This window comes from Pinus tabuliformis, chromosome 8 (assembly GCF_031772625.1).
Source record: "Pinus tabuliformis cultivar Carrire ecotype Pingquan chromosome 8, CPIR1, whole genome shotgun sequence".
Classification (NCBI taxonomy): domain Eukaryota; kingdom Viridiplantae; phylum Streptophyta; class Pinopsida; order Pinales; family Pinaceae; genus Pinus; species Pinus tabuliformis.
In genome coordinates, this window is record NC_142294.1 from 1099097771 (window position 1) to 1099112516 (window position 14746).

The 14746-nt window shown below is 30.6% G+C and overlaps 2 pseudogenes; both read left to right on the top strand.

Annotated features, from left to right (window-relative positions):
* The first annotated feature begins 3758 nt into the window (after positions 1–3758).
* On the top strand, positions 3759–4547 carry LOC149239173 (putative disease resistance protein At4g33300; annotated as a pseudogene).
* A 567-nt stretch (positions 4548–5114) lies between these two features.
* LOC149239174 (glutamate dehydrogenase 1-like) lies at positions 5115–8083 on the top strand (annotated as a pseudogene).
* Positions 8084–14746: the final 6663 nt, after the last annotated feature.

The window sequence follows — 14746 nt, forward strand, 5'->3', positions numbered from 1 at the left end:
CCGTAACCTTTTTCATTTTACTATTCAAGCCAGGGTTGTCATATAGTCCCATAGGAGGGCATATTTTCTGCATCGACCCCTCATAATCTAACCAACAGAGGTGACCATATGAATTATAATTATTCCATATCCCAACATGCATATTTCACTATTCGTTTCATTTAAATCTAGTTGTTTAATCCAACTAAATTATCGTGCATATAATTTCTTAGTAAAACATATTAACATTTGTATTCAACCTTAAGGACTTTTAATGACATAAATGAAAATGCTACAGAGGTGGATTTAGCCCATTGGCCTCATTGTTTGAACTTTTTCTCCGATACCATTTGTAACAAACCTCCTTAGCCTACCCGGGAATTTCACCCCTATGCCCCTTAAATTTTGGATTTGGTCTCACTACAGTTAAAATTTAACTGCATTCATTAGTACATTAATCTGAATCACTTCATGAACACTATTATTGAGATCCATCATTAAGCACAATTTTATAAATTTGTGGAAAGAAACTAGTTCTCTCATGTAATCCCTAACATTCATTGTTTAAATCCACCACCAATATTAACTAACTTAAGTCTAACGCAGTTAGCCTAGCCATGCATCAGAATCATAATTCAACAGACTTACTCAACTCTTATACAATAGGTAGGATGGCTATACCAGCCTCCTTGAATACACATGTAATAGTTAATTGAACTACCATACCCTATACCATGAAATGCATGTATCTATGTTTTGTACCCATTATCTACCCAGAGACATAATATAACATTAAATACAAACTATGTTCCTTTAACATAATGATGATTAGATTTACATTCATTGGACATTTTACTCATCCACATGCATACGAGTGGAATCAATTACATTAACACAATTAGTATCATCAACATATATCTTACACAATATGAGTAAAGAAATGGAACACCTCAATCGAACCAAAATCATTTGTCATGTATAGTTATCATCACTCTTGCAGCTAAACATATATCCTAAAAGAATTGAAGTAATCTCCAGGAAAATAAACAATGTACATTACATTCCACGCAATTGACACCAACTAAACCTCACTTGGAGGAAGGAGCACCACCATCCAGCCATGAATCACCTTTGATTCCCCTCAAGCCGAAGATCTTGCCTAAGATCAACTGTCCCAATAGATTGATGCATTGGGTATTTAATACCCTCTTTCATTATTTATTTACCATTAGTGGTGTCTTGCTTTATCGATTTCTCCATTTTCCTAGGTCTTATCTGGAAAATTTCATCTTTATCTCCCACGACACTTTTCTACATAAAAGCTTTCTTTTATCTCCTGAAAAGCTTTTATGTCCAATGGATCTTTATCTCCCATCCATCCGATGAATATCCAATCCATCTAAGCTTATCTAGAATCAAATTTAGAATCTTATCATGAAAGATTCATCTCTATCCCATTCCTCATGGCATTTGGCAAGTATCTCCTCTCTCTTGGTGCTCCACCCTCCAAGTGATTTATTTTATTAATTAATTTAATAATACATTTTCTTTTCATATTACATATCACCTAGCTTTCCTAAGCTTAGGTTTTTCATAGTTTAACCCACAAAGGAGGGTATCAAACCTAGCTTTCTTGAATTGAGGTTTACAACATTTAACACACAAGGGAGGATATCACGCCTAGCTTTAACTTAGCATAGGTTTACAATAATGTTGTACGCTATGGAAGGGGGTTACAAATTTCATGAACTGCTTGAAAAATATAGAAGAGGGATTTTGAGTAGTCTTTTTGTTTTCCCTCAACAAATCATTTTCTTCTTATGACAAGGCATATGTTATTGCATCTCCAGCTCCTTGGGACCCATTCTCCATCAAATCCCAAATATCTTGAAAAAACAAAAGCCTTCATTGTTATAGCCCAATAGTCATATTTGTTTCCATTAAACTGAGGTATTTTAGGATTAGTCAAGCTTGCGCTTGATGCTTCCATTTTAACTGTAAAAAATGCTTATTCCCTGCTGGTAAATATGCTCCAAAAGAAATACCTTCAGGACAACTTTTAACTCCCAGTAAAAATACTTGCACTTACACTAATAAAACCTTAGACCCACTCTGATACCACGTGAAAGTTTAGGCAATCAATCTTCCTTAATACAATAGTTGCGGATATTAATTCACATAATTGACTTCTGCAACAAAACAAATCTAGAAACTCAAGAAAATGTACGCATATGGAAGAGAGTAAAACATAGTAAAGGGGAGAAGAACAATAAAATGTTTAGATTATAACTTCAAATACATGAAATACATTCATATCGAAGCTTAGACTCCTTCAACAATTAAAGGAACATTTCTTACTGATATTACACTTCACCTGGAGTTGTGGAGTAACTCACTGTAAAACCCTATAGCTAAATTGTTTTACGCGCCCACCACAAATTGCCCCATCATTCTCTCTCATGAATTCTTAAACCTACATCCACTACTTAGCAGAAAAAGAGTTCTACATACATGTATATTCAAAACATACATTTTTTTTAAATTTAATACGTGAAAATTCAAAGTATTAAAACCTAGGATGGGGTTTTCTACTAAGACATAATTTTCTGAGCTTGCAGATGTTGCAAAGCACATATATCCATTGCAGAATAAGTATCTGGACCATACATTTTACCAACACTACATTAAATTCACATTCGCTCTTAATTGTTTGATGTCTTGCGAAATGGGGAATTTGTACTCCCACTGATATCTTCTATTAATTGATGTCCTTCAGCCTGCAAACAAAATATACAACCTGCAATAAAAATCTGCTTGGTTGATTTACTTGTGTACCACAAGTATGGTTGTTGTCAGTTTAATAACAATGGTGGTTGAGATTAATTTTCCAATAATTACTTCCTGTTTCTCCAAGGACAGGGATAGGGACAAGAAGCACCAAAGAAACAATAGTGGCAGCCATGCTCTCGGAAACTTTGTAGTGTCGATTTTAAGCAAATTGTCATGGAAAACCCTCCTCATGTAGAGGATAATTTAAAAGAAAACCCTCGAGGATGGACTAAATGTGTGGATGGTGAGGATGGAGAGGGAGAAAGAGAAACCAATCGAAAAAACAAACCAAAACCTAAATAGAAGGAAAAAAAAGAAGAGCCAGATCTACCAAGGTACCAAGATTGTTCTAAGGAAACGCTGGAAGATCAAAATCCAGATTATGAGCCCATAGATATGGGTTCTCTTCATGTGTTTGCACCACCTAGGATTATCGATTTAATGATAGCTGATGCAGATAAGATATCTATTGGGAATGAAAAATAACTTGGAGGTGATGTTGAACATACACATCTTGTGAAAGGTTTAGATTATGCATTTGTACATAATGTGAGGAGTGATATTGACAGAAAAAAATAGAGAATCTAGATATTGCTAATGGGAAGTGAAGAGTATAGAAGGAAGATCGGCTAATCTTATGTAGTATTAAACCATCTATCATGTTTCGTTGTTGTTTTAATGTATGCGCCAATTGAATGACATGGCCTTCAAAGGGCGGAGGCTAATTGTAAGGTCCTATGTAATTTTGGCGGAATAATTGTCCCTCAACCAAGGCATCTAATATGAAAAATGTTTTCTTTATGGGGTGCAACTCCAACAAAAAGAATGCAGTCCATACATCCTTGAACAACTATTTGATCTCCATTGATGATAAACATAATCTCTTGAGCCCACAATATAGCTATAATCACTATCTTGGCTCGTTATTTGAATGAACGAAATGTCTTATACTTCAAACAATTAACTGAAATCAGTTATCTCAAACCCCCATTGGTGGGGTATAAGGAGCTACAAGAACTAAACATTCAAAAAACTTGAACTCCCAAGTCCCAGCTATGCCAAAAAAATTTGTGGGTGTATATAAATATATAGATGATGTCAAAAAAATTCTCATGAAGAGGGATTTTAATGTCGTTGAAATAACAGGGATGGGTGGGAGCGGAAAAACCACTCTTGCATCAATGCTATGCCACGATCCTGGAGTCCAAGGTAACACCAATGCCCTTTTTTTTAAAAATTGCTCCATTTTATGCTCTCATGACCTTAGTTTGTAAGGTTTATTCTCTTTGTGATCTTCATCTACCTTCCAAAATAATATACATTTCATTATCGTCTCACAGCTTCATCGAAATGAAAATGACCTTTTCGAGATTTTAGAGACTATGTGGGATCACATAATTGGTGGTGATGGGCCTCATTTCTAGAGCATAGAGGATGCACACAACCAACTGCAGAATAATATTAATCGAATTGCAGAAAGTACACATCGACCAACTTTGGTGGTTTTGGATGATGTTTGGTTGAAATCAAATCTTGAAAACTTGTTGTTTATAATAGAAGTATACAAGACAATTATCAAAACCAGATGTAATTCCACCTTTTCACATATAGATGGTACCTGGCTGTATGCCATGCCTGAGTTGAAGGAAGTTGACTCCCTGTCACTTTTCTGTTTTTGGGCCTTTAGTCAGACTTTGATTCTAGCAACACGAAAGGAGGATCTTGTTAGACAGGTATGAATTAAACAATTTATTCTTAATCTCATAGAGTCGAATTGTTTCTCTATCCTAATGTTGTTGTGCACCCTCATACTAGTCATCAAATTCCAATTTATTTCTGATAGCAAAGGTTCATTTCATGACTACCACAAAGTCAGTTAAGTCTTATTGATGTTACTAAATTACTAAGTTTGCAATTGATATCAATATTTTCAACAAAAAGAGCATTTATGTATGATATAACTTTAGAAAAAGTCGTAATACTCTGTATTTGTGCAGAAAAAAAGTTTAACTTGTACTAGGTTTGTAGGTTGTAGCAGGGTGCAATGGTTTACCACTTTCCCTCAAGGTGATTGGAAGTTATTTGCACCGTAAGCCCCAGCCAGTTTGGGAATTTTACAAGGATAAGCTTTCCAGATCTGAACTTATTTCAAAATATCACAAAGACGTTCTTCTTAGTCGTTTGGAAACAAGTATAGATATCCTCAGTGATAAGGAGAAGCAATTCTTTTTGGATCTAGGTGAATTTCCCAAAGGTAGAAAATATAGCATAATTTATTATTGGACATTTGGGTATATGTGCACGGGATGGAATGGCTGGAAGCTTTTGAGGTCTTGTTAGAAATTGCAAGTCAAAATCTCATCAATCTCACAGGCTATCCAGGGTATAAAACTTGTTTATGTTTACATCATTTCATGATTTCTTTGATTAGTCCATGTCTTTATATGTGTTTTTCAAATGAAATTCTTATGCTTGTTCCATTCTTTGACTAGATTAAAGAATTTTGCAAAGAATATCATACTTCCACATGTTAAATGCATATGAAAGAAATTTAAAGCTCATGTGAATTCATGTTAAGTTATGAAATACAAAATTATTCCATTGGATATTAAAATATATGCAACTCTGGTGTTAGGAAATAATTCATTCATTTTCAAGTTACAAAGTGTCACTCTTGTTTGATATATTTGGTTTACTCATCTACCATAGGATGAAGGGAATTTGCAATTCATATAAAACCATGGTCCTCATCGTGCATACAATATTTAATATTTAGCTTTGTAGGAGTGGGTTAGATCTGGTGGTTCATGGCTATATGTTCCAATTGGTAGTTATAAGACTTTGATTGTTGTATCAGTTTTAGATGCAACATAGAAAGAACAATACCTTAAAAGATTTGGTTGAGGAGCCCAAGTTTAGTGTGGTTCCTTTGGGTCAAATATTCTTTAAATAACCCTTTTAGGATGAACTTTTCAACTTAGTAGTTGAATTTATTATCTATTAGTGTGTGGATATTAACAAATTATCTTCTCCTTTTTCATAATAGGGAACCATTGTGATTTGAGCTTCCATAGAAATTTAGATCTTAGTTCTGTATTGTGGGTACATTTGTTGTGGTTGAGGTCCATATACAGTAGTCCATGTAGGAATTTCAACTCATTGACTAAACTTCTGATCCCTTAGTGTGATAATTATAATTATAAGCTATACTTGCTAGGATGTTCCACCCTTCTTTTGTTAATACATATAAAATATGTATTTTCTTTCATTAAATGAGCATATTTGTATTATGTGAATTGCATTCTCCATCTTTCTGTTTTTTATTGCTTGAGATCTTGGACTCTACATCGCCTATCAAGGAATTTTTTGATGTCTCATCCTAGCTCATTTTCTTGATTTTGGCATTTTGAGATTTTATAAAGTGATTATTTTGACTGATTTCTCAATTGTAAACTAGATCTCAGGTTGTGTGCAACATTCCTAAATACGTTGGAACTTTTGCCTCATATGTAGGCTTTAGAGTACAACATAACAATGCCTAAGGACCCATCATACGAGGGATACACTACCATTCGGAGGTCAGTTTATGATCTTTCATGTTAGTAACTATTGACGATTAGAAATATTTGCATCCCATATCTTTTATGTCTCTCCTAGTGAGACAACTACATCTATCGTTGAGTTACCTGATGCTACGCTATCTCTAGTGTGATGTTTTGGATACATATGTGGTTGTGTCTGCAATAAAAATTCTATAGTCGAAACCATATATTTTTATAGTACTAATTGTGATTCTAAAGATTGATTTCTTCTTGTTTAACTCATTGTTCTAACATCGAGATATATGGGAAGTATAAAGCACAAGGAAAATTATGAATTTTACTTCCTTTTTAAGATAGTAGTAATTTGAGCTATTAACATAGCCCTTTTTGCAATTCATCCAATTTGCAACAATCATTTCAGAGAATGTTATAAATAATCTATTTATCGATGGGGTATGTAGTTTGATCCAAATGAAGTAAATGCCTTACCGCAACTAATGACATAGAATATTGTTGTATTTAAGCCACCATATGGAGGAGAAAAGGGTGGTATTGGCCGCAACCCAAATAGTTTAAGTTTCAGTGAGTTAGAAAGGCTTAGAAAGGGAGTTTATGTTTTAATGAGTTTAAGGATTAGATTTGAGTCCACATAGATGTTCTAGCACCTAACACGGGAACTAATTCACAGGTCTTTTCCATGATTCCTATGCAAAGAGTTAGATTTATTAGCTCCGATATTTAATACATATTTCTTCAATATCCACTATGCTTACGCAATTTATGAGAACGAACAATGACCAAGATATTAGACGAGTATTCAAAATTCCATGGATACTCACCTGCAATTGTTACTGGAAAACCTGTTGTAAGTATATAAAACTTTATTCCAAAAGACCTCACCAACCTCTTGAGTGTATAATTTACATAGCTTTTTGATGTTAGAAAGATTCTTTTGTGATGGATAGGATCTAGGTGGATCCCTTGGCAGGGATGTTGCAACTGGTAGAGGTGTTATGTTTGCAACAGAAGCTTTGTTAGCTGAGTATGGTAAAAGCATCTCAGGTCAACGTTTTGTAATCCAGGTAGATTGTTTTTCTCTTCAGCCTTTACTGTGAATGTAAGTCTAGCCGCATAAAAAAAACACCATCTTGCTTGCCTTTCTTTGAATTTACTAGTTGCACTAATTGCATCAAAGAAACTCATTACCATGCTTTTGCTTTACTCAAAGGATATCTATGGACACTAAATGAAATGAAATTGGCTGCATAAATATGGCAATAACATCAATTCGAGGGGATTGGAACCATTACAGACTGAAATACATTCTTGAACCAAAACCTCTCTGACCTTTTCAGGGTTTTGGAAATGTCGGTTCCTGGGCAGCTGAACTTATCCATGAAAAGGGTGGAAAGATTGTAGCAGTTAGTGACATTTCAGGAGCTATAAAGAACAACAATGGCCTTGACATTCCAGCTTTAATGAAGCACACAAAGACTAATGGTGTTGTTAAAGGATTTGAAGCAGCAGATTCAATTGATCCCAAAACTCTCTTGCTTGAAGACTGTGACGTGCTCATCCCTGCTGCTTTAGGTGGTGTTCTGAACAGGTCAGTATCCATCCAATTTAAGTTTCACAAGACCATCTGGCATTTGGAAGTTGACAGGGATTTGAAAGTACTTTTTAATTCAATTGACAATGCACTGCATTGCATAGGCTACTTTGTTGAGATTTGATCTTGATACATACAATCCAGAATCATTGTTATTGCAAAGTTGGAGATGCTAATTTAGTAATTTAACCGCAACTGCATACTGGTAATAGCGATAATCCTAGTGAGGTAAAGGCCAAAATTATTATAGAGGCAACCAATCATCACATAGATCCATAAGCTACTTAGGTGAATTAGATAATCAATTAAAGTTGTAGAGGTTTTGGAGTAATTTGACTTCTCTCAGGCTTCTTAAATTTAGCTTTGTTATGTAATATTGGATGCATGACATGCATTTCAGATTCTATACAAGAAGGGTGTTGTAGTACTACCAGACATATATGCAAATGTTGGTGATTTTATTATTAACTAGTTTTAGTGGGTTCATGTATGTATCCTTTAGGAAACTATTTTTTTATACCTGATTTTATAAAATTCAGTCACGATTCTTTTTCATCTACAGATGATTAACTTGCCAATTTTCTTGTGTTTATTTGTCTATTATTTCATGATTATATTATTGAGGTTGGAGAATTGATTACAATATAGGAATAGACTTGTATTTGTTGCCCAAATTATTTTTCAGATATCTAAGAGTGATATATGTTGAGTTGGGTACACTGATCATATATTGAATTGAATACTGATGGTCCATTAAATTTCTTGCAATACTGCCTCATATGAATTGATATACTTGCCATTTTTCTTTTTATCCCAACAAAAAAATCTATTCTTTTATTCAAAAGACAAAAAATCATGTTTCTCATGTGTTTATAGCATGACAAAAAAAATGGTAATGCATGACACACTTTGGAAATGCTATGTACTTTTTATGTCCTTTTATATTCTTTAGAAAACAAAATATATAAAATAGAATAGGAAACAACTAAAAGAATTGTCGCCCTACCGTCTAAAAATAAGCTTCCCACAGTGTCCAAAATGACCAGTAGAAATACATGCTTCTTTCTAGTTTTGTTGTGTTTATTTGTCCATTATTTGATGGTTATATGATTATGTTTGGTGAGTTGATTCTTTAATAGATTGAAGTAGACTTTTTTTCTTTGCCTAAATTATTTCTTCAGTTCCTAAACAATGATATATGTTGGGTTTGGTAAATTGATGATTTAAATGATTGTAGAGTCGATTACTGACCAATATATTCTTACAATTATGCCCAATATAAATGTGAAGGATTTATATCAGTGATCTTGAAAATTACAGAGTTCACTAATTCCCCTATATCTATGACTTTTATTATGTGACAAGGATTTTGGTGATGGGTTTTCAGTGCTACCTTTAAGTAAAAAATGTTATAATCATGGTCTGAGTGAGGTGGTTGAATTTTGGGTGAGTATTTTAATTTTATTCCCTATTTCTAATTCTATCACTCTTCTTGGAGAACATCCACTCTTCTTGGAGAACATCCAAGGTTTTATGTGGCATGGGTAGGATACCGAGCTAAAAAACTATATGCGAAGTGCTTTTCAAAATCTCAAGGAAATGTGTAAAACTCATGATTGTGATATCTGAATCGGAGCTTTCACTCTTGGAGCCAATCATGTTTCTTGGGCCACTTTCCTAGGAGGATGGGAAGCTAAAAATATATTCATTGACAAAGATTACTTTTTTCATGTCTCACAGTGTCAATAATTAAACTGGTTACACTTTTCTCTGTGTCAAGCAAGCATATTATATACCTTTTTTTCTTGGTATTATTTTTATTATCATATTGCTCCTAGAAAAATTATCAGTCTTTATGACTCGACAGTTACTGGTACCATTTTTCAAGTCAATAATTCGATTTTTTTTAGTAGTTATTGGGTATAGATTTATAGTTTTCGAACATATTTCTTAGAGCCTAAAATAACATCCTCTATTGTTCTGGGCTCTACTTGACTATTTTCTTAAGGGCCACTAACAATTGAAGAAACAACAACATTTTTTTATTCCCACAAAAGAATTTATCGCCTACCAATTTTATCTCACCAATTGGAACATCAAAATATTAAGAACAAATATCAAACTCCAAATTGTTTCCAAGGATCGAAAATCGTGCTTTATGTTTATCTTGAATTTTTTCCATCCTTAGTTTCTTTTTGATGATTCAATTACATTTTGATGATTTATGCTCCTGTTAAGTTTAAGATATTTTAGTCTTTCTTTTCATGGATTACTCCTTCTCTTGTATGGATGGAGTGGACATACCTATATGGATAATGTTATTTTTAGGTTGCGAATATTTATTGTTTTTTTTTGTGTCCACAACAACATTCTTATCATTTTCGTTTTATAGTTACATGCATTACATCAGTTTTTGTCACCCTTCTATGGGTTGTAGTCTCATAAGAATCTAGAAAATGAGCAAAAATTCAATCTGTGTAAGCATATAAATCATATCTCACAAAAATTCAATCTTTGTAAGCACCTAATCTTTGTAAGCACCTAAATCATATCTGATAGACAACATTATGATGGGATATCCTTGTGATTTATGATTTTCAAAACTAAATAAACACCACTTACAAAAAGTATTCTGAGATTCGAGCTAAAATTTCTAAACCATAAAGCAAGTCAACAACAATTTTTTTCTATCTTTGGAATTTTTAGGATAATTGAAAATAAATTCAATACCAACCGTTACACATATATATAACAACATATATATAACAACATTTTAATGGTATTTTTCTTAATCAATTAAATTAAAATAAATAAATCTTTTATATCTAGAATAACCAAATATTATATATTAATAAAATATCAATCAATAATTTTTACAAAAATGAACTCAAACAATAAATAAATTTATCTATCATAATAAAGACGTCAAATATCATATATTGATAATAAATATATCATCATAGAAAAATTGATATAAAAATAACACTTCAATAATGTAGTGATAATAGATTACCTTGTCAATTATAATTCTTAACATAATTATATATTTTATATTAAGTGAGTAAGTATTATATATTAAAAAATATTAAATGATTGTTTAGAAAAATAGGTTGTAAATATAAATACATTTATTTTATTTAAATTTTAATAATTAATATATCATTTAATAAAGATACTATATATTAATGGTACAATAAATGATGACGGTTAATACTCACAAAGTTTAATATTTTCTTTTCTTAAATATAAATATAAATTGTTATTTTTTTAAGTATGGTTAAATATATTTAAAAAGATTTATCTTTTTACACATTTAATAAATACATATATGGTTGTGTTTTTTATTCAATCTATATAAATACAAATAATAATTTAATATTCATATCTTATTAAAAGATTTTATTTTTTAAATATTTATAAACATATTTTAAAAGAATGTCTCTTCTTTACCGATTTAATAAATACATACATTTTTGAGTTTCTATTCAATCATATATAGACAAATAATAATTTAATATTCATATTTTATTCCAATATTTTATAACATATCAAAGATTATATTTACCATCCACATATATATAAATATTTATTTAATATTTAAAATTTATTCAACAGCTTATATCATATTATATAGGATTTATTCAAAATATATTAAATAAGGTATTATAGACAAAGTAAAATATATATTTTTTATTTTAATTTTAATTTAGATATGAACATACTAATTTAAGACCCAGAGATCATATTTCTAAAATTTTAGCCAAGAAAAACATACAAGTTCGTTTCAAACTCTATAAGACCTTAAAACAATTATTCAAATTTCTCAATGATCATTTGGATTCATTGGTGGGCCCTAAACACAACCAATACATATCATTTTCAAAACCATCCTTTGTTGAACATGCTTATAAATCGAAAAATCTCATACTTTTTGTCAAAGTTAAAACCATTTCCCCCTACTCCCTTCCATTCCACCCAGATCATCCACTAAGCCCTCAAAATCTGGATATCTTTAATCATGAAGATGGATAGAAGTGAAGCCATTCTTGGAAGCCTCTCATTCAAATCTTAATCTTTAACCGCAAACCCTCCCCGTCTCATTAATTTCTCAAATTAATTTCCTCTTTGGCTTCCCCTCCCCCTCCTTACAAGAATTTATTTCATGCCATTTTAAAAAGCCCAAAGAAATTGAACTCCTCTGCTATGTACCTTGTGCATGAAAGGATTTTCATTGTTATGGTACATTTATGTTAGTATAATTTTCTTCTTAAATTTAACAGCCTCTTACATTTTTTAAAAGATATATAAAAACTAGAATTATTATTGTATTTCATTGTCTAGTTATTTGTCATGATTAATTCCATTCACATTCCCCCAACTCCAATTAGCATTCCTTTCCACCTCTCGTGCAATTTCTAGTATCAATATTGTCAAATATTTGTCTACCTCGTAGGTTTTAGTGTCATTTCACATGGTGAGCGATAGAGAATCAGAAGGAGAATGAACGACAAGCAACATGTAACTTGAAGTAGTGATTAAAGGAAATTATGAGATGTATAGAATAGCATGTAGGTTGTATGGTCATAATAGCATAACATCATATACTACACAATTATAAAACAATGTTATTGATAAATCATATTAGATGCGTAACCTAATTAGTAAATATAGAGAATATAGGTGCATAGGCATCAATATTATGGATTTAATATTAAAATTAATATTGATTATAATAAATATATATTTACAATATTATAATAATATTTCTATTATAATAATATGATAATATTATTAATGTTTTAAACAAAAGAACAATGGATTGTTAATATTATAAATTGAAGGGATTATTAATAGTATAAAATAACATATTAGTTAACCTAGGATATTCATATTTAAAACACAATGGATTAATATTATGAAAATTTGAGATTTATACTATAAAACCAAGCGAATAAGATTATAAACACAAGGAATTAACATTATAAACCCTAATATTAAAATATTGAACCTAAAATTAGTATTATAGACCCTAATATATTACTATCCATATTAGAGATTAATATTATAGATGCAAGGGATAATATTAAAAGCCAAAAGGATTAATATTATAAACCCTTGGGATTAAACTTAATGTATTAATATTATAAAATCTAAGATTAATATATCAAACTTAAGAATAATATCATAAGCCCTAATATATATTAACATATTGGGGATTAATATTATGAACCTAATGGAGCAATGTTAAACCCTAGAATTAATATTATAAAACCAATGGTTATAAGCCTTAATATCTAAAATATAATATTAATATTGTAAACTAGAATATTAACATTATAACCCTAACAAATTATAAACATTACTACAATGATTATGACATTGATTAATATTGTAAACCTTATGATGATCACTAAACCATAGGATTAATATTATAACCCCTAACATTATAAATGATAAACCCAATCTTAAAATTTAATGTTATAAACTCAATATTAAAAATATGTAATATTATAAACCTAATATTAATCTTATGTTTTGTAATGCAACAATGCAATGTTGAATAAATAGCAATATAATATAACAGTGTGACATTGATTGTCATATTGAGACAATTTTTCTCTTAATGCCACATTGGATAGATTTGTGTGCCATCCTAATGTCACAATATTAAACCCTAATATAAAATTCTAACATTATAAAACCCTATATAATAACTCTAAGATTAATATTATAAACTGTTATGTTAAATTTTACTATTATAAATTATAAACCCAATATTAAATCCTAATATTATAAACCCAATATTATAAACCTAAATATTATAAACCAGAACATTAAAACCCCATTTTGTAATGCCAAAATGCGGTGTTGAATTAATTGCAATATAATCTAATGTTGTGATAATGATTGTGAGATTGATTTTACATTGAGGCAATGTTTCTAAGAGTGTGATGTTGAATAGATTTTTGTACTATTCCAATGTTACATTATTAAACCCTAACAAAAAAACCTAAAATTATAAAAACAAATATAAGATAATCTAGCATTATTATTATAAATCCTAACATTATAAGCCCTAAGTTTAATATATGAAACTTTAATATTATAAACCCTGGGATTAATATTATAAACCCCACGATTAATATTGTTAATCTTAGCCATCTACTATAAGCTTTCATGGTCGACCATGGTCATTCAATATGGTTCACTATAGGTCACTTATAAATAGATCATGATTCTCGACGTACGTTTGGCTCACAATGGTAGTGATGTTTACTATTGTTGATTGTCATGTCTATATTGATTATAGTTGTCCATGTCAACAATAGTCAACCATATCTAGCATGTGTTAGTGTATACATATTATAAACCCTAACATAGTCAACCACAATTATCGCTTCATTTTATAATATTAAGCCCTTGAGTTTATAACATTAGTAGTCACTCACGTGAATTGATCACTTGAGTTTATAATATTAATTCCTTAGATTTATTAATACCTTGGAAAATATTATCTTCTTAGATTTATAACAGTAATCCCTTAATATATATTTTACATAAGATATTAATATATTAATTAATATTTGAATTGGTTAGATAATAATATCTAAATTAATATGTATAATAAACACTAAACGCTTCACCTACTTCCAAAACACAAATAATGAAATACTAATACTCATTTTGGAAATTAAAAAGTAAAAATAAGATTAATATATTTAATAAAACAATTATTAAAAGTTATTAAATATTAGTTTTAAAAATAGATTAGGGTAAATTTTGTTAA